This window comes from Falco punctatus, assembly GCF_963210335.1.
Source record: "Falco punctatus genome assembly, chromosome: 5".
NCBI classification, from domain to species: Eukaryota; Metazoa; Chordata; class Aves; order Falconiformes; family Falconidae; genus Falco; species Falco punctatus.
The window spans coordinates 22,024,341-22,048,536 of NC_137584.1; the positions used below are offsets into that span (position 1 = coordinate 22,024,341).

Sequence of the window (24,196 nt, forward strand, 5' to 3'; positions counted from 1 at the left end):
ATACATCTTTCCATAACAATTCATCTTTTCTGTTCTATGAAATTGCCTACATATGTGCTACACATATGCACAGTAGGAGACACTGCGTAGAAAATAAAGGACCACTGCTACAGGGGCATCAAACTAATGTACATCTTGTAGCATCAATTTGCTCAAAAGGAAAATGTTTTAGGTTTATCTTTACTTCACAAATATAAAGAACTCAGCAGTAAAAGATAAGTAAAAGATTTCTGGCAGTCATTCAGTCCCTGATAAATAAGGTAAATAATGTATGTTGAACACGGTGGAAAAGCTAAAAATTCTCATTTTTATCTAATCAATAATTTGCCTGTCCCATTCAGATCTGACTTGCTCATTATGAAGTAGTGAATCTGTAATATCAGCAGGCTCTTCAGATTTCCACTTATATAAAATAAATTTTACTTTCTGAAGAAGACATGAACTCCCATTGATTTCAGTATGAGTAATATTGTTTCTTTGAGCAACTGAGGCAATGCATAATACTAAACGTAGCTTGGCATGGCATGGCAATGCACAGAGTACTTTCAGTTAGTTTTATTTCCCTGTGTACCTAAATAGAAAAATAAAACTTAGAATGATATATTGTAGGCTTAAGAAACTGTTTAGATTACCTCTGTAAAACTTGACAATTTATTTATAATTTTTGTCTATAGTGCGTACATTTGATGTCTTATCATATGATTTCTGCAAAGCCAAGTTAATGGTGATAAAATGTGATAATAGATCAATAACTTTATGTTATCAACAGGAATCCAGTTAGGCCTGGATTCACCCTGCCAGTTTTAGTCACCAAGGCATCTAACTTCCAGTCTTTTGGTAGTCAGAAGAGTCAGACAGGTGTTTCCAGTCATTCAAATATAAAGAAACTCCAGTTATAAGAAGGCTGAGTTTCTGTTTGAAGAACCTCTCATTTCCTTATAATTGATTAAGTAAATCTAAGAATGGGCAGATATCTTAACTGAGCATCTAAAATCAGGTCAGATGACGACTGTATGTTTTACTGTGGTTAAAGAAATAAAAAAAGAGAGTGGGCACCATGGGCAGGAGTGCTCCTTCCTCTGCTGTAGAATCTGTATGAGGAGTGGTTCTTAGATATTTCTGAGCACAAATCACTGCATTGTCATTTGAAGGGACATACACAGGCATACATTTAAAAGACATGCCAACTATCTTCCTGCTGATCTCCTGTTGTCAGAGCCACTTTTGCTAGTTACCCTAGCTAGCCATTTACTTTTTCTTGGCTGGAGTGTAATCAGGCCAGTGCTTTTCATTTTCACTACTTTATTTTTCTTCTGTGACCAGACTGATAATTCTGACATTAGAGCTGTTGCCAGCTCCCATGCAGGGGATAATCCTCCTCCTTAATTGGAACTTCTCAGTGTAACCAGCAAAGTAGGAAACTGCTGCTGCAGCAAGATCACCTACTGGCTGAAGAGGCATTTCAGGCACCCACAGGGAGCTGGATCTAGCCTGTTTCACTTACTAAATCTTTACCTCTGCAGAAAAAGACTGTCTTGCCTGTGTACCTGATGGAGAGAGAGTCTACTGAAGACCTTCAGAAGGAATTTTTTTCCTTTCAGACTCTCAGTTAGAATGGTGCAGAAAGGACATATTTTTATGTAAAAGAAAAAGAATCTTTTTTAAAATTAACTATGTTAAAAGTATTTCCCAGTAGGTAGCGGATCAATTGCTAGGTTGCTTTTGTTACAGCTATATAGCCAGACTTACTGGAGACTGATACCTTGGGGATTTATCATAAAGGATTTACAATGCCCCCACTAAAATAAAAATACAAGAAAACAAAAAACCAAAACCAAAACAACAACAACAAAAAAAAAACCCAAAAAACAACAACAAAACAAACCCAAACGAAAAAGCACCACAGAAGAAGAAAGAACTAAAAAAATGATGTTCAAGTATGAAGGAATTAAGATATGTAAATAGATATATACACATGACCAAGGAGAATCAAACATATAACTTGTAAAAATGTAAGTCAACATGCATAGAAGCCATTTTCTAGTCTAAAGAAGACATCTGTGTGTGTGTGTGTACAAATACATGCATGCATGTGTAGCTCAGAATTTTGAGAATCAGGAACAATGCTTTACAAAGGGAAAGATCTGCATAATGAGCTCATTAATAACAATCTCATTAGTTAAAATTCTCCTTTCCTATCTTGTTTAGCCTTGACTGCATAAATTATGTAGGCTTCAAACAGCTTTTCTAGCTCTTTTTTTCTAGCTCTTTTGCTGAATAGATGAGCCTGCTGCATAGCTAAAGCCCATGACCTTCAGATGTATTTTCAGAACAGCATTAGTCTGTCACAGAGACTGCCAGGGGGAAAAAAAAAGGGGGGGGGGGGAACCCAAACAACCCATAGTAAAAATTATAACTTGTTTTACATTTAAGTGGGAATCTTCTCTGTTGTTTTTGTTTCTAGAGCTGAAAAGTCTTCCCTCACCCAAAACAATTCACAGCCTGATATAAAAGACTGACAGTAGACATCTGCCCACGTGGCTTAGAATCTGGTAGAATTAGAATGTAAAACTGGCAGAATGATGGACATACCAAATGGTTTAAATTTGTACAATAGATTAATCCAGGTTTCTACCAAAAGTTATGGCTAGAAATTGACCATTTCATCCACAAATAAAAGATCAATGATGACTTGCAATTCCCATATACTCACATCGGCCTACTAGTGATGCTCCCCACATGAACCTGAACTTGTGTCAAATTCTTATTTACTGGAACACAGAAAAGGAAGGAGTTATCTGAGTCCAGTGCAGCTACTGTAACTGCAGCCATTCATAGAGTAAATGTCCTGCTCAGAATGGCTTTCTGAATGTCTGCTGCTCACAGAAGTATGAAAAGACTCTTTTCACCAAATTATGTAAGAAAACTCAAGATCTATAGTATGCCAAAAGAGGAGACAGCAAAAACCTACCCAGCATCTTAGATTACTGCCATAGGAATTTATTAAACTAAACTCTCAAGATTTTATTATAAAACAGACTCTGTCCCAATCTATAAAGAATTAGATTATCTTCCCCTCCTGCCCTGTATAAACGTTGTGATAATACACTGACCTATGAGAAACTGTTCTTTTTAACTCCAAATCTGACACTCAAATTTAACTTTGAGCACATGAACAAAAGATACTAACTAGATACTTGTGAAAATTTATTCATATTAGGATTAACTGTACACTCTTCTCTACATCCTCTTAAACTGTACCAATCTCTGCTTTCTACCTGTCTTTCTTATGGAATTACAGGTTTTGTATGGAGGTGAAAATTACCCTCTCTGGTCTTCAGAAAGGTTGTCTCTGGTTTTCAGAGGAATATCTGAAAAAAAAAAAGTGCTTATACTGAATAAGTAAGTACAGTTCAAACATATATAAGTCTGCTGTGCTTTAACTCTTATGGCAGATGCTGACATATAAACCTATACTTGATACAGAATGAATGAGATCAGTTCAACAGTTTAGTTTTTGCTTGATATGCTTATTTATGTAAATTTACTTTTATATACATGTGATATACATATTTCGATAGTGTTCTGATCAAGATCTTCAGCATCTGAATCTGTATGTAGTTTGTGGCAACATACAAAATCTAAGGAATAGACCTAAAACAAGTCATCAAGCACCAAACGTTTTAGTTTGAAACTGCAGTTTTAATATATGTTATTTCACTGTAAAATGGTTCATCTCTTCTTTCATCTGGCCCCACCTTTTGAGGTAGATAAATATCTTCGTTTTCTGAATTTTACTCTTCAGTCATGGATCACTGGGAAAAAATAATATTTTGATAGGATCTTTGGATGTCTACAGCAGTCTAACTTCTAAATTACATCAGGATCCTTGGGGTTTAATCCAAAAATTCTTATATTCTCCAAAGGCAGAGATTTCACAACATCTTAATGAAACCTGTTCTGATACCTGCTATTCTCATTAAGATTTTTTTTCCTTTTTAAATTATATATGGAAGAAATGTCTCTTGCTTTACCTTTGACCATACAAAGATGTTATATTAGACTGTGTTGAAAGCCTTCCTAGGCTCAGGTGAATGACATCCCTTGATTTCCTCTTATAGAAGGCTAACAGGTTGGTCAGGCATGATTTTCCATTGGTAAATCCATATTGGTTATTTCCAAATGCTTATCCTTCATGTGATGGGAAATGGCTTTCCATGGAATTTGTTCCATTTTGCTCTATAAAACTCCAAAGGATGGAGATGAGACTGGACACACTGCAGTGTCATGGACACTCCATCTCACCCTTCTTAAAAATGCCTACTTCCCCTTTTTGATCAGGCTGTCTGTAGCAGATGCCTACCACAACACCTCCCAGGGGTGGCCATCTCTCACCAGTGCAGCATGTCACCACCTTCATAGCACTGACTGGAAGCTGCATACAGCCTCAAAACACCGCTTCCTTTTAACTTGTACTCCACCAGTTCCTGTATCTTCACCAATTTCTCCATTAACATTCTACTTCTTGTTTTCACCTCCCAGCTGCTGGCACTGCCATGATGCCAGCTCAGCAGGAAGCCAGACAGAAGTCTGCTCTGCATCTCTACCCCCCATGCACAAGATTTTGCTTAGCAGGAAATTTGTTTCATTGACTTTTTTGGCTCTTGGCTGCAGGTTTATGACCTGGAGAGCACCGAGTTCAGTCTGCCTCCCAATGTGAGCTCCATATCGCTCCTAATAGGCTTATCAGTTAGGTGTCTGTTTTCCCACATCTGAGAAGATCTAGAAACCTGGCATCAGTCTGACAAATTTCCCTAAGGGTTGATCTGGAAAGGTTTCTCAGATAACACCTGACACACCCAACTGCAAACATGTAGTGGCACCAATCATCTTCAGAAGCTAGCTTGGAAGAAAAGATGAGAGCCATAAGCCTGATGTGTCAAGACTGCTGATCCTTTGCCAAGGAATTATTGCATTTTCTCCTAGATGTAGGTACCTTACCCAAGGGTGTGGAAAAGCACCTGCATGAACTTGATATCTCAGGCTTCTATCAACATGAAGGCAGAGGACTGTAGTGATAGAACAGGTCTTTGCACGTAGGTTGATAACTACTAGCCATAACTACAATCAGAAGTGAGCAGTTTCACAGTTAGACCTTCTGCTCTTGCTTACCAAACAGACATGATCTTACCATCCACATTTTTCTAAAGTCAGGTGTTCACAACACCAGAGTATGCTGAACCAGTTGCCACAGCCCAGCTCCATGGAGAGCTAGTTCTGTATCTGATAGCAGTTTAACTCTCTGATACATTAGTGTGGCACCATATGCCGCCTAATTAGCTGAGTCAATGGCGTATGTAATGTAGCTATATAATTTCCCATCCCAAAACTTGCTGGTTCAGATTTAAGATCTAGTTTGAGGCTGTATACTGTGCATCCCATGAACAAGCAGATATGCTATGGATAGTTTCTTCCTTTTTTTCCATTAATAAACATTAATAAGCTTGTCAAACTATAGGACTTTGTCAACAATGTCAGATTCCAAGATAAAAATTGTATGAAATACATAGATCAGACAAAAGGAATTCAGCAATGGAGCTGAATATTATTTTAGCAACTAGACCAGATGTCCTTAGTTCTTCTCTATGCTGATCATCATGGTGCAGCTGTTTCAGCTGTATCACTTGAATACAGATGCCTTTTAGCAACTTTCAAATCCTAGGAGTGGCTAGCCTAAGCTGATGTGATGTTTTGCATCCCTACAGTTAAAAATTACCGCAGATGTTCTACAAGCATTCTTCCTGTGTGACAATGCTTGTTTCCTGAAAGTATGGAGCAAATGTCTGCTGTTAATATGAGTTACCCTTCACAGTGTTAACAGATTCTGCAAAGTATCTCAAAACCATCAAAGCTACATATTATTTTTCAAGCTGGAAAGCTGTAGAAGCAAAGACAAGACTTTCCTTTAAAAACAGGAATGAAACAATGTATCTAGTACCTTTGATAATCACTCAGAAAAAAATAGTTTGCTACTGGTATTTTAATATTTTCTTATAAAGGAGCATTTAATGTTTATCATTCCCTTGTTTTCCTGAATTGCTTTCATTTGGTCTTAAGTGCTGTTTCACAGTGTCTTAGGATGTTGGCCTGGTTTCTCCTGAGTTCAAAGACACAATGGTGTGTGTTAGTTTTTCTGTAGAAAGCCATATGCTATACAAACTAAGCTGCTTAAAAAACAACAACAACAACAAACAAACAAAGAAACCCCCCCATGTTAAAATATTTGGCAGTATGTTCTATTAATAACTTTGGCAGGAAAGTATCTTACGAACAGACTTTTTCAGTTTTTCTTCTGAAGGCATAGCTGACTGAATCCTGGCTTATGACATGGCAATATATGTAGGAAGTGACTCAATTGAAGTAAATAGAATATAAAATAATCAAACCTACTTTTAGTGAAAGAGGAACCAAGTACATTGCATTCAGTTGGATTTTTATAGAGATTTTTCTGAAATACACTGGAGACATGTTGCTTAAAGCAAAGCTAAAGTAAACCTGAATTGTGAAAGTGCTAAATGACTGCACTGTCTCAGTACATGCAGTTCTTGCTCACAGGGTATTCTGAGATGGAAAAATTATGGGCTAAGGCCTCCATAAGGAGGAGGAATTTTTAGGATTATTTTTTATTTTTTTTTAATACCATGATGACCTAAAGGCCTATGAGCACAAGGATTTCACTTGCTCCTGCTTCTATTAATGTTAAAGAAAGATAGGTAGAAGGTACCATATAAGCTAGTGAATTATTTACAAAAACAGTTGTCACTTTATAAACTCAAGCCCAGTAAAACTCAGAGGTCTCAATTACTTTATAAAGTATATTGAACAGAAATCTTCGTTTAGATACATTGGATAAATAGAATATAAATGCACTGAAGTTAGTATACCTAACAGGTGAGTATCAGTAAAATGGAAGGATTCTGAAAGAAAAATAAATAAAATTAAAAATTTATGGAGTGTATCTTTAATAATTTTCTAGTCTATACAAAAGTACAGGTTGCCTTTTATCCACAGCCGCAAACACCACGTTAGAATGCAAGAATGGCCCATAATGGATCAGAACATAGGTCCAGTATCATTGCACAGACAGCAGCCAGTATCAGGTCTGTAGGTAAGTATATCACAGTGAGGTAAAGACTGAAAGAATCTGTCCTGCCCTCTGCATCCTTTCCCATTTGTTCTGCCTTCTTACTCCCAGCCACACTTGTACCAGTATCACAGAACTGCACAATAACATATAAAAGAAATATTATTCTTTTTGTTTGATTTAATCCAGATCAGTGCCCTGTGAACGATTGCGACTAATTGTTAGATTGTAATTAATGTAAATATTTTATTTTCCACAACATAATGTGACAATGGCTTTCACTTTTTTGTAGTTTGTTTAAAAAAATTGTTGGGGGAGTGGGCATGATTTGGTTTGAACATGCTAATTATAATTTCTTATAATGCTCAAAAATGTACTTACGGAAAGAAATGAGTAATCAATCTTTATTAATGTTTTCTATGTCACATGGTCTTACCACAACTTTTGCCTTGTGTAAATGTAATCATGCTAACAGCTTAACTATGATTGATTTTCCAAAGAAGGAAGAAAGGAGATACAGAAAAGTAGCCACTGAACACTGAAGGTACTTATGTGATTGGAGAAAATATGCATTTTAATAAAATCTCTATCAAGGATTTAACACTGGAAATTTAGGCAGTGTCTCAGTAGCACATCTGTGTGTAGCAGTGTTTCTGTATTACTTGTCATGAAAACTTCTGCCTAAAACATTTACATTCATGAGGTTAGTTTAAGTTATTTCAATCCCATAATTGAGATAATATTCAAGGGCAGCACTAAATTAATTTCTGACATCTTAAATTGAGGGGAAATAAGAACTAGCTCCAGCAAGACATAAATAATCAACACACAACTTAATCATGTATTCTACTCATCAAGACACTAAAAGGGATAGGAATTCCCACAGTGTTTCTTAAATTTCAGGGAGAGATGCATTTTTCAAGATAGGGTATGATAGATTTTCTTTCTGTGAAATCCTTATTGTTATGCACTCTTTATTTTAAATGTGATAACAATGGGGATGACTGTTAGATAATTGATTTTCAGTGTGTGCTGTTACATATTTTGAATAAATCCATCCAAAGTTAATTAACTCAGAACAGATTTTCTACCAGTTTCTTCAGGTTAGTTGATTAAGAATTAGAACAGAGTAGGCTGAACAAATCTCCATCTAGGGCATAATGGAACATAATGCATTTATCATATTGACTAATAAAATAAATCTTGAGAGTTTACAGTTCCTTACCTGAATAACAGAAAGAATATATTAATTTAAGCTAGAACAAATGTGACAGAAACTTCTGAGTTCCAGTTCCCTCAGAGAAATGCAAAGACAGACAGACAGTGTCTTAATGCTTGTCAGGTCCAAAGATATGAGTAGACCTAGGCGAACTTTGTGGGACTAATGAATACATTTCAACCACCTGTAATGCAAATGATTTTTCAGGTTTTATAATTGTGAACTGTTTGGAACCATGCACATTTTTATTACTCTGCTTATGCCTCTAAATTACTGTATGGCAGTTCAATTCAAATGCTTCTATCAATGATAAAGTTTTGAGTACTTCATATACACCATGAGATGGGTCATTATCACTTGACATTATATGTTTGCATTCTGAGTAAATGAAGTTTCCGAAGAGAAGAAAAACTTGATAAAAACTCCTGACCTGCTTAGCTGGAAGGAAAACAGGAGCATCTGTGGAAACAGGTTGGGAAATGTGGGTCCTTTTAGCTTTTATTTTACATACACACACACACAACCACCACCACTCCCCCAATAACTGATCAACTTGGCTTCTGTGCCCTTATTTAATTATAGCAGTAGTTGGTTGATTGGCTGTTTTTCATCATTTCATAGGATTTAAGGCCATCCACTTTTTTCAATCATAGCCCTGAATAACTAAAAATCACTATGCACTCCTTGTAGTAAAAACTGAGATCAGTAGTAGGAAGATCAAAGATTTGGAATGACCTTGTGTGAACAAAAATAATGGCAGGAATTACAGACTTCATAAAATACTTTGTATTTAGAGCCAAAATGTATACTTGTGATACTGCTGTGGGCCTAAAAGTGAATTTCAAAATAATCTAAACAATTGTTAAACCTTTCAGAAGAAACCTTTGATGAAAAATAATTCTTGGTTCAAACTGTAAGCAAGCACATTCTCCATTATATTTTTCTTCTGGAATTTTTCATGATGCTCCTCATAGTAACATCTGAATGCTTAGGAAATTGTTACTAGATTCTGTTTGCTACATAAATACAAGATGAGATATTTATGAGAGCAATTATGATTTATACTGTTTTAATGATGAAAACAGGTGCATAGGAGTAAGGCTGAAAGCATCCAAGACTTTTAGGGATTCAGTTATAGATATCAAAGATCTGGGGTTTGTGTGATTTGTCTTTTGTTGTGGGGTTAGTTGTCTTGGGGCTTTTTTGTTTTCTTTTTTTCCCAAATGATGCAAATGTAATGACCTGGTAGGCTCCTGTGTTAAATCACATATCATTTTAGAACAATTAGCTTTAATTATTTTAAGACCAATGGGTACACATTTCATACAACTTTCAAATTTCATCTGGAACACTTCATAGCTTTTAAGTTTGCCATTCTTTTCTCAGCTAAAGCACTTGAAGTTCATGTCCTATGATTTCAAGAACTGCATCAAACACAAGATAATTTGCTATTTATAACCGATGCATTATTCTTTTCAACAAGTCCATATTTGGAAAAAAAAAATCAGTTCAAATGAACTCTGTTAAGTACTAGAAATCAAATCAAATTGCAGATGTTTCTGAGTGTCAGCACATCTCAAATTCAAAATAGAAAAAGCAGAAACAATTTTTTTTTGGTAAAAATATTTGCTTTCAAAAAGGAAACATTTTTGTGCCAATGCCTGCAGTAGATGCATATCCATGTTGAAGAATTACTTCATCAATCAGCAACTACCAATAGGATGTAACTAACATGAATGAAAACAAATCCTGCAAATCTCTTACTGGATTTAGTAGCTTTCCCCCTAAAAAAAACAGGTCAATTTTCAATGTAACTCAATGGCAAATAGCATAATTTTAGTTTATTCTGAACTGTGAATTAAATTCACATATCTTTATGTTATGAATACAATCACATTTAGCAGCATCTCAGAATATTATTGCAAGCATTACCAAAATTTGAGACTTCTGAGAAAGAAGATTTATTTTCTACTTATTATCTTCTTTTAGAGGAAATTTACACTGTATGTAATACAAGCAATGTACAATACATTCTTGAGTCATTCTTCATGACACTGCAGGCAGTATAAACTGTTTCACTAGAATGAAAGATAGAGTAGCCTTTTGTTGCACATCTCTTGATCATAGCAATGGTACCACAAGCTACATAGAATCAGCAATAAAAAAGACAAGATTGTTATGAAATAAAGGTTTGTCTGAATATATAATTGTTACCCTCACTGATAAAATGCTGGTATTATTAAAATTCTGTCACAGGATATTGGTAGGATTAATTACTGATGTAAGATGAAAAATTATATAAATTGGCTAAGTATTACAATTGCTATCTTAAAGGACGGAAATTACATTGATCTAAGCTTCTGAAATGGAACTTTAAAAAGAAACTTAGAGGCTTGTTCAAAGGGTCAGAGGTACATTTAAGGTGTAATTCCTCAACTGTTACTCTTATAATAGATTTCAGTGTGCCCTTTTTATACAGTAAATAACAGATATTGCAATGAAGCAAGTTTCCTTCAACAAATCATAGGTTGCTATCATAAAAAGGCAACATTTTTATCAACATGTGTGAAAACCAGCAGTTGACTCACCTGATAAAACACAACTGATTTTTTTTAACAAATGTTTCCCCTCTGATCTGTCCAAAGCCTCATTGTATTATCTCATTAACTTTGTTCTTCAGTGAGTGCCTAAAAGAAGATGATGTACTCCACTTAATGGATTTTCTGTACAAGGCCGGGGGATGAGTGGGGTGGAGGATGGGGGGGCAGGTGCAGTGGGTGGGATGGGACAGACACACACAGAGGTTTACTGACTGTCTCATTATGGAAGTTTAAATCTGTTTGTTCACCTTCTTGTTTTATCTTAATTATATTTGCTCATGGGAAGCTGAAACTTCAAATTTGTCTTTTGAGAGTGATACTACTGATAAGCTTGACTGCTTTAAAAGTTTTTTCTTCATATTCTAGAGACTCCACCCATGCACGTAGTTATTTGACAGATGCAGTAACACTGTCTAGGAATTGGGAAATGTCTTACAAAATGAAGACTGGATTAAAACTATAATAACATTTCTCTTGCCTTAAGCATTAAGGATGGAGATAAAAATTCCTGTAAAAAGATCATGGGTGCACATTTCTTCGATTTAATATCCATATATTTCCGTAGTGGTTTGACCTTGTCTGGCCACCAGATGCCCACCAAGCCACTCTATTGCTCCCCCTCCTCAGCAAGACAGCACGACAAAATACAACAAAAAGCTCATGCATGAAGGAGATGACTCAGAAATTACTATCACTGGCAAAACAGATTCAACCTAGGGATATTAATTTATAAATTAATTTAATCTATTGCAATTAATGGAATAGGATAATGAGAAATAAGAACAAATCTAAAAGCATCTTCCCATCACCCTTCTTCCTATGCACAACTTCACTCCCAACAATTCTACCTCCCCTCTAAGAGCAACACAGAGGGATGAGGAATGGGGGCTGCAGTTACTCTTGCCTCTGGTGCTCCTTCATCCTCATGCTCTTTCCTTATTCCTGGCTGGGGTCCCACCCACGTGATACAGTCCTTCATGAACTTCTCCAACATGTGTCCTTCCCACAAGTTGTGGTTCTTCATGAGCTGCTCCAGCATGGGTCCTTCCCATGGGGTGTAGTCCTTCAGGAATAGACATATCCAGTGTAGGTCTCCCATAGGGTTACAGATGTTGCCAGCAAACCTGCTCCTGGGTAGGCTCCTCTCCATGTGCCACAGTTCTTGCTAGGAGCTTGCTCCAGTGTGGGCTCTTCACAGGCTGCAGCTTCCTTCAGGGCACATCCACCTGCTCCATTGTGTTGTCTTCTATGGGCTGCAGGGTGGATAACTGCTCTACTACGGACCTCCAGGGGAACAACCTCAGTTACCATGGTCTTCACCAAAGTACTGCAGGGGAATCTCTGCTCCAGTACCTAAAGCATCTTCTCCCCCTCCTTCACTGACCTTGGTGTGTACAAGTTTTTTTTCTCTTTCATATTCCCACTTCTTCTCAGCTGCTTTTTGCACAGTGTTTTTTGTCTGTCTTGGAGCTGGCTGAAACTGGCTCTCAGAAATGGAGACAGCTTCTGGAATCTTCTCACAGAAGCCACCCAGCAGGCCTCCTGCTACCAAAATCTTGCCACTTAAACCCAATACAGTCTTATATTTTTTTTCAGTAAATATCACCATTAATTTTCTTAGTTCCCTGATCATATGTTTTTACAAATAAACATAATCTGCCTTAAAAATAAACTTTGAAATATGGGCCATAAAAATAGTTATTCAGGAAGGAGGTCTTTCAACTCAGTTATTAAGGTGTCCATATGAAGGAACAGCAAGAGGTCACAGGCTCCCCCTTTTTCTAATTATTTTCTTCATGTCTTCATGTGATGGATCTTCACATTTCACTTGTGGAATCCTGGAAGCAGCCATGTCCCCAGAGCTGCTAGTTCCTCTGTGTGTGGCAGTTCTGTTTCCATGTGGCTGGCACTTAAGGCAGTACCTGCAACAGCAGAAGTCATGGAGAGCTGATGGTGACAGCAGCTGGGGAGGATTTCTGTTTTTCTTTCTTTTTGGGTGGAAGGGTGCAGAGGTAAGGGAAAATGGTTGAGAAATATTAATCTCTTGACTGCAGCCAACATACCATACACATGAGGAGCAGAAAGGAGGGTTGCCCTTCTCCTGCTGGTGAGCATTGGAGTCAGTCAGTTGGGGGGACAGAACTGTGGTTTAAATCAGTATTGTAGAATATTGTAATAAACTGCATTATTACTGCAATTTGAAAATGATTGAGAAACTTTCTGTAACATTACAAGGATGATTAATTTAAATAATGCAATTAATATATCTTAAATTTTTAGAAACGTGTTTAGTTATTGCTATACAGACCTTGTTCAGTGTGTTCAAAAAAGGAGGAAAGTATGTCAGATAATGATATTGTATGAAGGAAGTTCAGGAATTATTGCCATATTCAGCCAAATGTGAACATATTCAAAGAGAGCTAGTTTTTAGAATGCTGGATTATTTTTTAGCCAACCATCATACCACCATCTAGTTGTCTTTATTGTTGCTGTAACTGTGTGTAGCCTAGTCTTGTTTTTGTTGCATGTAATAGCTATTTATCACAAGCTTTTTACCTTCTCAACATCAGAAGACACTTTCTAAAACACTTCCATCCGAGTGGATTAATTATAAAGTGGTTAATGGAGCAGACACTCGTGCAAATAATTCAAGGGAGATTATCAATATATTGGTAACGTAGCAGCTGAATTTCTACAAATTTCCTGTCTTCTTTTTGGAGTTATATTAAGGTCCCCAAATGTGTAACATGAAGAGCAGCTACTGAATGCCAACCTTTTCAATGTTTGCCAGGTTCCATTAGACAAAATGTAATCTCTTTGCTTTCTAATGTTATGTGTACAATACATGTCCATACAGCATGACAGATATATGATAAGTGCAAAATAACTAAATTTACTCCTACAAATCTTCAGATTTCTTTGACAATGCAACGTCTTAAGTTAAGTGGCCACTTTATTTGACCTGAACAAGAAGATACACTTCTTTTCTGACCAATTCATAACATACATCATCTACTACTGTGGTGCTTTTGCATTGCTACCTCTAAAAGGCATTAATGAGCTTACTGTTGCAACAGGTTGAGGAAAGAAGAGGCAAACAAAGCTTGTAAGAGATATAACATTGCATGTAATACCAGAGAAAGATAGAGAAAGACAAGAAAGTAACATGACAACAGTGAAAAATGAGAGGGTAGAAGAGTAAAAAGCATGATTAACAAAGGACCTAGGAGAGGTGTATAAAGAAGAGATGCATTTCAAGGAAAGGGATTTACAGAATAAAAAATAATATCTCAGAAGAAACAGAAATGAGTGGCAGAGAAGAAATAAAAAAACCCCACAGCTTCAAGAAGAAAACCAGGAAGAACGAGGTCTGGAGGAAAGGTAGAGTGTGGAGGAACAGCTGCTGTTCTTGTCACTTATTTACCCAAAGTATATGGGGAATTGCTCTTCTGAAAGTCCCTCCTTTGTACTTCTGGTCTGCTGTAAAGGTGCTCTAAAAAACCCAGTCTCAGTGATTTTCACTGTCTTGCCCTGTCATTCTCATTATTCACTTAATGGGAGCCACAATGTAAAAAATAAGCAAAGTCATCAGCTTCACAGCATGTGATATTGATCCACAAATATAAATGTCATGTGCAGGTTTTGCCAGGATAAAAAAAAAGTCAGCAGAAATTGGGAAAGTGGCTACCTGGGGATATTATTGCCAAAATAAGAGTTTGAAAAGAGCAGATGTGTTCCACCTATAGACAACATGACCAAAGTTTAGGTAAAGAGATCTTGATTATGTTGTTCCATTTTAATTTTTTTTTTTCTTTTAAAAATTTGATCATCACTAGTGCAACAGAACCATATGTGCATAAATTCAAAAATGTAATGAATGATCACAACAAAATATTTTGTATTTGACATTCAGAATGTGAGTAAAACATAAAATGCATTAGTCTATGTCACTGTGTTTTGGGACAATAAATTCTGAACTAGAGTCTTATGGAAGCAATTTCTGAAGGAAAAATTTTGTTACTTTCTTTAATGAAACATGTAGAACTTGAACATGTAAAGCCAGCAATAGATTAATATTTCATTTTCAAAGAAAATTCAGGTAAACTATTGCTGACTGGTGTCTGCTGTGTAAAAGCAAACAAGTTTTTGCTATGTAATATGTTTAACCTAAACTTTATTTTTAAAATGAAGTTTAAAGTAACCCTGTCCTTTCATTGAAGCTACCCTGGAGATTAATGCAGCCATTTTCAAGTGTTTCACACATACCTTGAAAAGCTTGTAAAACACCGAAATATTTGTTAGGCTATTTATTAACTAAGTTCTTCAAGTGTTTGCTTAATAACATTTTACAGGTACCCTATATTTGACATTTGATCTGTGAGGCTTATATCAAATTACATGAAGAAGATATAAATAGGGCTAATATCATACACTTAGAAATAGCGTTATACATTAATCTAATATTTATTTTTTTAAGGCTGCTTAAACTTAATTAATTAATTAAACTTAATGCTTTAATAATTGGGGAACTTAGTTACAAATGTAATACAAATTAAATTCTGTGAATACTTCCAATAAAATGGACAGAACTAAGATCCCAAAGTCTTAAATAATTTCAGGATGTTCTCACTAACATTTTGAGAAGAATTAAGTTTAAGTAGCCTCAATAAAATGAAAAATTAGTTTAATGTAAAATTCTAATTGTATTATATGAGCCCTATTTATATCTTCCTTGTAATTTGATACAAGCCTCAAAGACAAGGTGTGATAGCTTGTTTTTCTCTCCCTATAGACTCCTTGTTTATATTAAACGTGGATATTGAGTGACTCTTTCCTGCTCTTTAGGAAGTAAGGCAGACCTAGAAAGTAGCTTTCATAACTGGCTTTAAGAGGAAACCTTTGGCATATTGGCACTTCTGCACACTGATGAACCATTCTAAAAGAGACTGTGCACAAATTTAGAACTACAATTTTCAAGTGGTACTTAAGTAATTGAAATGTCCAGAGGAAGTCACATATCAAATATCTATTTTGTCTGATCTCCGTGTTCTAATAAGAGATAGAATTGAGCTGTAAAATTTTAATCCAAATGCATTGTACAAAGTGTGAGAATTTCTGAAAGTAAGTTGGTTTAGTTTCAGAGTCTTATTTATCAATAAAATATTGCTGAGTTATGCATAAAAATCCTCAAAATGAAGTTCTTAACAGTACAAGAGCTTATGAAATTAGTAAGGTAATTTAAGTTAAATAATGGCCAAATAATTAAAGACTAACTAAATAGAAGCATGAAATGCTAATGTTTCTTTGATCTTTTCAGTGCTTCGTGTTATTACTTATACTAAAATAATGTCTAGAGAGTTCAGTGTAGGACCTGTGAAAGAGATATTATAATAATGCTAGCAATAGAAAACCTTTGTTCCACTGAACATCCAGATTATGACAAAAGTTTAAATAAAATGAAATTAGAAAAATTATGAAGGAAGTTATGAAGATTATTGGTTTCACTAGCATAGAGATAGCCCTCTAGGTAAGTTACACTAAGTTAAATTCTTGATTCAAGAATCAGTGTTAGAAAACAGAATTCTGTCTGTGGAATAGTCAAGGGGATGATGATTACTGAGGATATTAGTCCTTTTTCTACTTGGGATGTTATATGATTGTGATTATGTGATTATGGTAATGCTCCATGTGTTTAATAACAGTATGTTCTAGCAGGTATTTCAAGCAATATGAGGGAAAAAAGGCAAAAGATAGAAAGTTCACATATTCGCTGTGCTCTACTTTTCAGTCCTGTCACGCAAGACATGTTTTCCCTTTATTTTCTTGCTGGACTCTACAATGTAAGCATTACTAGCTCTTCCTAATAGTTTAGAAAATTAAATATTCCCTCATGTTTTCCAATCTCAGTAAGATGTGCAGTATTAAAAACAGTGGTTATCCACCAGTAGGAGAATTAGATTGAAGATGCTAGGTTATCCCATAAGCATCAACCTGACATCCTAAAAAACTTGCATATAAATGATCAGTTCCAGCTGAATGCAGTTTCCATGCCCACAATGGCTTTAATGGAAATTAAATGTATACAGTCAGTAAAGGTAATCCCATCATTTGACTGTAGTTTTTAATCACACTTGAGTTAAAAATGTAGTGGAATAGGTAATATCTTCAAAATAGTAAGGCAAATATTTGGTTTTGGTTTTTAAATTAGATATTCAAATTGAAATATGTAAAAGTTATGTTTTCTGTTTTAATATTTTTTAGAAGGCTATTGTACTAAATAAGAGGATTAGCAAAAAAGGTATTTTTTATGTAAGATTCCATAAAAGGTTCTATAATTATACTTTCAGGATACCTTTTAATATTCCTCAGATTTGCCTTGAAGTACTCAACCCAAAATTTCCTTTCTACAATAGTTACTATACAGGTGGCTGGTTTTTTTAGTTGTATCACTGGCATCTGATGCCTGAATCTGAGTCTATGTTTTCATGTAATCTGAATATTTTAGAGAGGAAATGTTTATATTTAAAAAAAAAATATGAATCATATGTTTTTTTCTAGTATATAAAATCAAGACTTTTATTGGTACAAAATAACAGATGTTCAAGTTTTTTAAATTATATGCAGTTCATAGAATGATAGAGTGGCTCAGGTTGAAAGGGAATTTGAAAGATCATCTGATTCAACTTTTTGTGGAAAAGGGAGGCTGGATGAGATTATCCAGCACCCTGTCCAATTGCATCTTGAAAACCTCCAGTGATGGGGACTCTACCATGTCCCTGGGGAGACTGTTCCAGTGACTGCTTGTTTTCACTGTAAAAAATGTCTTTTGTACATTGATCTGAAAAATCTCCTACTGTAACTCGTACCCATTGCCCCTTGCCTACTCCATGTGGCTCCCTGTGATGAGAGAACCTCCATCCTCTTTGTAGCCATACTTTAAGCACTAGAATCCTTTGATGAGGTCCCCTCTGAGTCTTTTCCTCTTCCAGAAGAAAAGACCTAACTCCATCAATCATCCTCATATGGCAGGTTCTACATCCCTTTGATTACCTTCCTCTTCAGTCTGTCCATGTCTTGAATTGTGGGGACCAGAACTGGACACAACACTACAGGTGCAGCCTGATAAGTGCTGAGTAGAGTTCTAGTAATGCCCGTCTGGATGAAGCCCAGGGTTTTATTTGCCTTGATGCTGTAGCAGCACACTGCTGACTCATGTTCAGCTTGTTGTCCACTAGTACCCAGAGGTTCCTTTCAGCAAGAGAAAGGCTGTGGATGTTGTTTGCCCAGACTTTAGTAAAGACTTTGACACCATCTCCTATGGATTTGCTTGGACAAACTGGCTGCTCATGCTTGGATGGGTACACTCTTCCCTGAGTAAAAAAACTGGCTGGAAGGCCAGGCCCAAAGAGTGGTGGTGAATGGAGTTCATTTGGTGACAGTGAGAAGTGGTGTTCCCCAGGGCTCAGTACTGGGCCCAGTTCAGTTTAGTGTCTTTATCAATGATCTGGATGAGGGGATCAAGTGCACCCTCAGTAGGTTTGCAGATGACACCGAGTTGTGCAGGAATATTGATCTGCTTGAGGGTAGGAAGGCTCTACAGAGGGATCTGGGCAGGCTGGATAGATGGGCCAAGTCCAATTGCATGAAGTTCAACAAGGAGAAGTGCTAGGTCCTGCCAGGTCACAACAACCCCATGCAAGCTACAGGCTTGGGGAGGAGTGGCTGGAAAGCTGCCTGGCAGGAAAGGACCTTGGGCAACCAGCCAAACCTGAGCCAGCAGTGTGCCCAAGGTGGCCAAGAAGGCCAACAGCATCCTGGCTCGTACTCAAAAACAGTGTGATCAGCAGGACAAGGGAAGTGATTGTTCACCTGTACTCAGCCCTGGTGAGGCTGCATCTCAAATTTTGGGTTCAGTTTTGGGCCCTTCACTACAAGAAAGTTATCAAAGTGCTAAGGCATGTCCAGAGAAAGGTAATGAAGCTGGTGAAGGGTCTGGAGTGCAAGTCTTATGAGGAGCAGCTGAGGGAACTGGGGTTGTTTCACCTGGAGAAAAGGACACTCAGGGGGGATCTTATTGCTGTTTACAACTACCTGAAAGGAGGATGTTCACAGGTGGAGGTAGGCCTCTTCTCCCAGATAACCAGTAACAGGACAAGAGGAAATGGCCTCAAGTTGTGCCAGGGGAGGTTTGCATTAGATATGAGGAAAAATTTCTTCCCTGAAAGGATTGTCAAGCATTGGAACAGGCTGCCCAGGGAATAGCTGAGGTATCAGGTGTAGTTATTTAAAAGACATGTGAGTGTGACACTTAAGGACATGGTTTAGTGGTGGACTTATCAATGCTGGCTTAATGATCGGACTTGATGATCTTAAAGGTCTTTTGCAACCTAAACCATTCTGTGATTCTAAGGTTCCTCCCCAACCACACAGACCCAACACACAGGGCTCTTTGATTATTCCAACCCAGGCGGAGGACTTTGCACTTTTCTTTGTTACACTTCATACTGTTCTTGTTAGTCTGCTCTTCTAGCCTGTCCTGGTCTCCCTGTAACTTGCTTCTCCCTTCTGAGGTGTTCACCTCACCGCCCAGTTTAGTGTCATGGTGAGGTGAGGGTGATTTCAATCCCATTTTACAGACCATTTATGAAGATGTTGAAACAACATGGGATCCAGTATCAATCCCTGGGGAACCCCAATTGTAACAGGTTGTAAGCCTCAGTAAAAAAACATTTTTTACAACTCTCTGAGTACCACTTGTTATTCAGTTTCCTCCCCAACTCACATACCACCTATCAAATTTGTATTTTGCCAGTTTGTCCAGGAGGAGGCTGTAGGAAGCATTGTCAAATACTTTGCTGAAGTCCATGTAAACAGCTCCCACTGCTCTCCCCATCTCAACATTTGCTCATGTTGAAAAAAAAGATGCTATTTTTTTGTAAAAGGAGACCAGGTCAGTTTGGTATGACTTGCTCTTGGTAAATCCATGTTGGTTTATCCCCATTACTTGTTTCATTTAGTTAATGACGATTTCCAGGAGGACTCATTCCACAACTTCCCCAGGGACTGAAGTTAGACTAATGGGCCTGTAGTTTCCTTCACTTCTGGGCCCTGCTTGTAGATGGGTATGACATTTGGCCTCTTCCAGTTGTCAAAGACATCCCCAGATCTGCATGATGTTTCAAATACTATAGGCAGCGGCCTTGCAACAATGTCAGCCACTTCTTTTAACACCCTGGGGTAGATTCTGTCTGGGCCCAGAGATTTATGTGGGTTGAGCCCTTGCAAGAGGCCGCAGACCAGTCCTTCCTCTGTGTGGGTCAACACATGTGTTGTTGTAGCAACCTGATCTTGTGACCTGGTGTCCAGCTATGCCAGGTGAGGTAGAGGCAAAGAAGCTACTGAGAACCTCTGCCTGGTTGTTATTATTAGTGACTGGTTTCCCTGCCCTGTTTAGTAATGGGCTTATGTCTTCCTTGTTCTTCTGCTTACTGCTCATGTATCTGAGGAACCTTTTCATGTTGTACTTGCAATCTTTGGCCAATTTCAGTTCTGGCTAAGCCTTAAACTTCCTTACTGCATCTCTGCATGCTCAAGCAAGATTCTTGTAGTACTTGATAGCTATTTGAATGCCTTTCCACAGCTGCCATTTTTTTTTTTTTTTTTTTTTTTTTTGCTTATAAGTAAACCAAAAAGCTCATTGTTAAGCCAGGATGGTTCCTTGTTCTGCAGTTCATGTAGTGACTATCATGTCTTAGCCCAATTCTTCAGCAAATTTAATTGAGCACATTAATGTGCATTTAGAAACAATGAAAGATCTTTAAATTACAACAATTTCAACTCACAATATGAATAGACACCCAGCTCTTTGCTTACAGACTCCGCTAAGGGTGCTTTTCTTCTACATGTGAAGTCCTTGTAGTTGGTCCTGAAACTACTTTTATCCCAGAAAACCCATTAGACTATTTAACAAAAAAAAACCCCAAAAAAACCCCAATAAATACCACTTTGAAATCTGTAGTGTGTGCGTCTGTGAAGATCTGTTGTAACAGATATTTCAAATAGAAGAGATATCATAGCCTTTTCTATAACATTCTTGAGCTTTGAAGGATGCATTGGTGCTCTTTTCAACTACAGAAAAGCCATGGGCTTGTAAAAGAGAATATAGCTGGAGGTACTGCAAACATTGTCAAAACCAATATTGTAGTTATGATACTTTAACAGTTCTGTAAACAAGGAACAGCTATTATGAGTCACTGCAGTAGCACCTTTGTGAAACAAGATAAAGTAAGAAAACAATCATGCTTTCTGGTCAAAAAGTACACTTTCCTGTGCTCCTAATGGCAGATATTATTACTGAAAGGCAAAATATATCTAAACCCTGTATGTACATTTTTTAATTTCAAAAATTATATCGAAGAACTAGTAAAAAAAGGAATAATTAGTTGATCACAGATACAGAACAGCTTCTTTGTGGGAAGAGATTAAATGAGGCAGTGACAGAAGTATTTTATAGGTTGAAAGCTATGCAAGGAAAAATAGCAAGGAAAAGGCTGGAGGGAGGCGGAACAAGTCGTAATGATTGCAACAAGAAAATGTCAAGTAACAGGTTTAAAACCAAAGAGAATATTTTTAACACAACATGAAAAGAACTTGTGTGAATAATTATCACAGTATAACAAGTTTGTAAGTATAAAAAGGTTAAAGAAGGCACTAAGAAATTAAAGAAGGAAGTGGGTAGTGTCAAAAGCGATGACCTACATGCAATCTCCATCTCTGGAAGTACCCAATGTGCTGATTCCAGAAGCTTAGAGAAAATAACAGAGAAAGGCTTAATTTTTTCTCATCTTCTTCCTCATATTTTTACTCTAAACACCTAGTCTGTAGTCAGAATTCTGAACTGAACAGAAAATTCTGATCCAAGTTCTTATGTCCATGTCACATTTACTGTTATAAATCCACAGGAGCTTATGTATTAGCTGGAGAAATTATTTCCCTTCCCAGTACCGTTAAAGTTTTATATTAAAAAAAATCTAGTCTAATTTAATGTAAAGTATATACTTCTGACCTGAAAATTGCTTATAAACTAGACTATATTTAGGACTTATCCTTTCTTAATTTGGAAAGTTTATTCCAGATTTGTTTTAAACATAAAATATATTAGACAGGAAAAAATCTGGATACCATGTGTTAATTTTATCTTACAAATTGTAAAATATAATGGTCTCAAAGAGCTTTTAATGATAATTTTCTTTCCATAACCTTATTACTTCTTTACATTCACAAGATGTTATGTATACTAGGGGCTAACAGGCTCAGCAATTGTGTGCTGGTGTCTATTTAAGTTAGCATAATCTTCTTTTTACCAAATCTTACCAAAATAGTGATGATGTCAGTATAGAAAGCTGGACAGCAGTTGAAATAATGGAACTACCAGTAAGATGGTGTTATGAGTTTAACATTTCTAATGACTGTATGCTTGAGACTCCCTTTTAGTGTAAATAAAGTATGTGTGAAGCAATGCAAGCAGAAACTGATGTTATTCATATAAAATACTGTAAGAAGACAGTCATAGCTCATGTCAGTGCAGAATGGATAAGTCTGAAAAGTAAAATATATTAAATGTGATATGTGCCTGGAAAAAAAAACAACCCAAACCCAACAAACAAATCACAAACCCCTCACAAACAAACAAACCAAAACAACCAAACCTTTCTGAAATGAAAGTAAGTTTTCTTTCTGGCAGAGTTGAGAAAATAGAGCAAGCAAAGCCTATTTTGTTTGCTAAAGGAACATATACCATTGAAATAAATTGGAAGGGAAATAAAAGAACCAAATTTCATATTACATTGAGACAGGATATAAAAATAACACCTTCTTATGAAGTAACATTAGGTTCAAATAAATATGTACAGGGGTAGTTCCCATTTCTTCTTGGTTTCTTTTTGCTCTTTTTTCTTAGTATGCTTAGATGTTCACGTTCTACTGCTTAGGCAAAAATATATTTTTAAAACATGATATTATGTGCCTAGGATCAAGATAATCTAACAAATTTGATTTCTGGGTCTTTGTTTCATGTTATATCATCACTTTGAGATTATGATGTCTAAAAGAGATAAAACAAATTTTTTTTTTTTCCCTTTTTTTTTTTTTTTTTTATAGTGCTTGTCAAGAAAGCCTAAGTGGTGCTATTTGTATCTTCATGACAGTTCAGAGAAGCTTTTACAGTCTGGAAGAAATAGCATGAGGCATTTTTATATTTTACTTACATTTACCCTTTCAACTACATGAAATAACTCCTGTAGTTTGTGAGGGAATAAATACAAAAACTGCTTGAGCTGATGACTTGATTTAAAAAAGTTAAGTAAAACTGTGTTTTGAAAAGGCATCTTTGCATTCATTTCAAATTACGCCTTGGTTTCTCTTTTCATGTCTTTAACTTTCTAAGAACTGGATTAGACTGTGTCTGATATAAAGGCTTTGGTGATAGCTGTTCTTTGAATATTTGTCTAGAATCGTTAATCTCAAATCTGTTGTTATGTTAGAGGAAGTGCACAGGAGTCACTGAAATCTCCAGATTTTCAATTGTGTAACTTAAACTATGAGACATCCTTATTTATTACATTTTATTGCACTATTTTTCTATAATTCTGTACATGTCTACATTTTATTTGATTTGACTTTTTTTCCTACCCCTTCAGCTACTACATTTTTTCATTTTGATTTCAGATTATGGCTACAGACATAGATATGAACAAGTGAAGTGATTTCTGTGTCTCTAAGAAGACAATGAATCAAATGTGGCAATATATTTTTTCTTCTTGGGCGTGGAGGGGCAGTTACTCTCCAAGGAAAGCAGAGAACAACTGAAGATTAAAGATCATTTTTGAGAAATTTAGCGGAAGAGGTTTTTCATCTAAGCTAAGATTAAAAGAGAAAACTTAGCACGTTAGCATTATAATAATTGTACAGGATGTGTTCCTGCCAAGTCCTTTACACAAAGCTATGTAAATATCAAAATAATTCAAATCAATAAAGAATATTTCTATTTCAAGGAATTTGGTCAACGTTGTATTCCAGTAAAATATAATGACTTTGTCTTTCCCCACTTCTAACCTTTAGTATGAGGATAAGAACTGCTGGCAATTTCTATATCATGATACCCAACTATAAAGATAAGAAGAAAAGGAAAGTGAGATAATAAAAGAAATGATCAGGGTTTTACATTTTATATAT

At 36.3% G+C, this 24,196-nt stretch overlaps 1 long non-coding RNA gene across 1 annotated transcript; it reads right to left on the minus strand.

Annotated features, from left to right (window-relative positions):
* Positions 1 to 431: 431 nt before the first annotated feature.
* LOC308064003 lies at positions 432 to 24,196 on the minus strand. The gene is made up of 2 exons (XR_013928153.1): positions 17,963 to 24,196; positions 432 to 17,929 (listed from the first exon to the last, which is right to left on the minus strand). It is a non-coding gene; the product is annotated as an uncharacterized lncRNA (long non-coding RNA).